Source organism: Opisthorchis viverrini (genome assembly GCF_000715545.1).
Source record: "Opisthorchis viverrini unplaced genomic scaffold opera_v5_56, whole genome shotgun sequence".
Lineage (NCBI taxonomy): Eukaryota > Metazoa > Platyhelminthes > Trematoda > Opisthorchiida > Opisthorchiidae > Opisthorchis > Opisthorchis viverrini.
The window spans coordinates 1,811,382-1,814,042 of record NW_008751713.1 but is presented as its reverse complement, the minus strand read 5'-3'; the positions used below and the strand labels follow the sequence as shown (position 1 = coordinate 1,814,042).

General features: G+C 51.1%; 1 protein-coding gene across 1 annotated transcript in view; it reads right to left on the bottom strand.

Moving 5' to 3' along the window:
• The window catches only part of T265_03829 (hypothetical protein), a gene marked incomplete at both ends in the record, with an annotated part of 25,423 nt that extends 23,133 nt beyond the window's left edge, over nt 1-2,290 (bottom strand). The window contains 2 exons of the mRNA XM_009168400.1: nt 1,941-2,004; nt 2,042-2,290. The remainder of the gene's footprint in view (nt 1-1,940; nt 2,005-2,041) is intronic.
• Between the last annotated feature and the right edge of the window lie 371 nt (nt 2,291-2,661).

Here is a 2,661-nt window from a genome sequence, read left to right as displayed (position 1 = left end):
GCAAATGATACTTCCCGGTTGCCCAGGCCGAGGAAGGGGGTTTGGTTGAGGTACCCCACCTTGAGCCTTTGACTCAAAAGTCTGACCCACGGGACAGTGGGAGAAAATGGGGTTTGGTTCGGGGACCCTGACCCTAGACTTTGACTGAAAAGTCTGATCCACGGGGCAGTGGGAGAATGTAGGGTTTTCTTTGGGGACCCTGCCCGGAGCCGACGACTCAACAGTCTGACCTGCTCGGCTGTAGGGGGTTGGCCTAACCCGAGGGCGCAAGGAATAAGGCATTACTGTCTCATTCCTGATGCGCCTGCGCACAGCAGGTGCCTTTTGAGCAGCACCGGGCTCTTTGGTTTTAAAAGTATTTCGACCGTATTGGATAATGCGCCGGCGGTCACGGTCAACCGTTGGGCGATCGGAGTGTGCGGTTTTTTGGACCGACCTTTTCTAACCTGTCCTTCCTAGGGGGAAGGCAGCATCGCTGCTTCCATAAATATGGACATGCTGATCGCCTGGGGGAAGCACTTTACTGCCTTCACACTCCTGTCGCAGAGGACAGCATGACTTTACGCCCAGACCGCCTCGTGCCACGATTACTCGCAGTACGGGGTTTCGCTGCTCTTGGTCTGGCTGCTCCCTTTGGCCTTCCTGGCATGGTTGCACTTTTTGGAACGAAGTTCCAGCAAGTGTAGCGCGCGGGATCATTGCAGCACTCAAGCCCGACCACCACGTCAAGGTGGCACCTTTAGGTCGGGAAAACAGAAGAGTGAATCGACGAGATTATCATTCGGATCTCAGGCACGTGATGTCAGCACCTAAATTGCGGTGATCTGGCCATCTATTGCGTATGCTGAACCATCACTTACCGAAAAGGGTGATGTTTCCCGTGCCGATTCAGACTGGTGCAAGTAGTGGTGGTCAAACTTTGACCTGGTATAGGGATATGGGGGGCCGCTTCCTGTGCGACTAGCTTTCCAGAATGGAATCCACGTGATCCACACTGTGCATGATTGGAGACGCTGCAAGATATGGCTGCTCATCGACCATAGTGGTGTTCTTATTGTTAGTTTCTATCCACAGTATTTGGGAGTGTAGGAATGATTGTGGTGGAGTAGCACTTTTATCCACTCTTATTCTTTTCTTCACAATAAGGCTTTACTCAAAAGTCTGACCCACGGGACAGTGGGAGAAAATGGGGTTTGGTTCGGGGACCCTGACCCTAGACTTTGACTGAAAAGTCTGATCCACGGGGCAGTGGGAGAATGTAGGGTTTTCTTTGGGGACCCTGCCCGGAGCCGACGACTCAACAGTCTGACCTGCTCGGCTGTAGGGGGTTGGCCTAACCCGAGGGCGCAAGGAATAAGGCATTACTGTCTCATTCCTGATGCGCCTGCGCACAGCAGGTGCCTTTTGAGCAGCACCGGGCTCTTTGGTTTTAAAAGTATTTCGACCGTATTGGATAATGCGCCGGCGGTCACGGTCAACCGTTGGGCGATCGGAGTGTGCGGTTTTTTGGACCGACCTTTTCTAACCTGTCCTTCCTAGGGGGAAGGCAGCATCGCTGCTTCCATAAATATGGACATGCTGATCGCCTGGGGGAAGCACTTTACTGCCTTCACACTCCTGTCGCAGAGGACAGCATGACTTTACGCCCAGACCGCCTCGTGCCACGATTACTCGCAGTACGGGGTTTCGCTGCTCTTGGTCTGGCTGCTCCCTTTGGCCTTCCTGGCATGGTTGCACTTTTTGGAACGAAGTTCCAGCAAGTGTAGCGCGCGGGATCATTGCAGCACTCAAGCCCGACCACCACGTCAAGGTGGCACCTTTAGGTCGGGAAAACAGAAGAGTGAATCGACGAGATTATCATTCGGATCTCAGGCACGTGATGTCAGCACCTAAATTGCGGTGATCTGGCCATCTATTGCGTATGCTGAACCATCACTTACCGAAAAGGGTGATGTTTCCCGTGCCGATTCAGACTGGTGCAAGTAGTGGTGGTCAAACTTTGACCTGGTATAGGGATATGGGGGGCCGCTTCCTGTGCGACTAGCTTTCCAGAATGGAATCCACGTGATCCACACTGTGCATGATTGGAGACGCTGCAAGATATGGTTGCTCATCGACCATAGTGGTGTTCTTATTGTTAGTTTCTATCCACAGTATTTGGGAGTGTAGGAATGATTGTGGTGGAGTAGCACTTTTATCCACTCTTATTCTTTTCTTCACAATAAGGCTTTTAAATAAATCATGGTTGTACGGTTGCGAAGCATTAGTGGTGTTCTGTCGATAGTGATGACTATAATGCCATAACCTCGCCCTCACTTTATCTTTGAGGGGTCTGCTGACCTCTCTATGGACCTATCCATTTAGTTTACTCTGGTGTACCAAGTGAACACCATGCGAAACCGGCACTACGTGACAATGAACACTAAAGAGCAGGCAAAATGTGAATAAGTCAACATTCTGACAACCGGACAAACTGCGAGTGCGAATACCAGATACCAGATGACGATCAGGTGAATTGTGGTCGATTTGTGACCAACTTAAGGACCAAGCAATCCAATTTGGAGGTTCCAATGACAACCCGACTTGTCCAGTCCTTCGTCCGGGCTAGATAAGCAGAAACTGAAATGAACCTGTGAAGCTGTTGTGCAGAACTGACTGAAC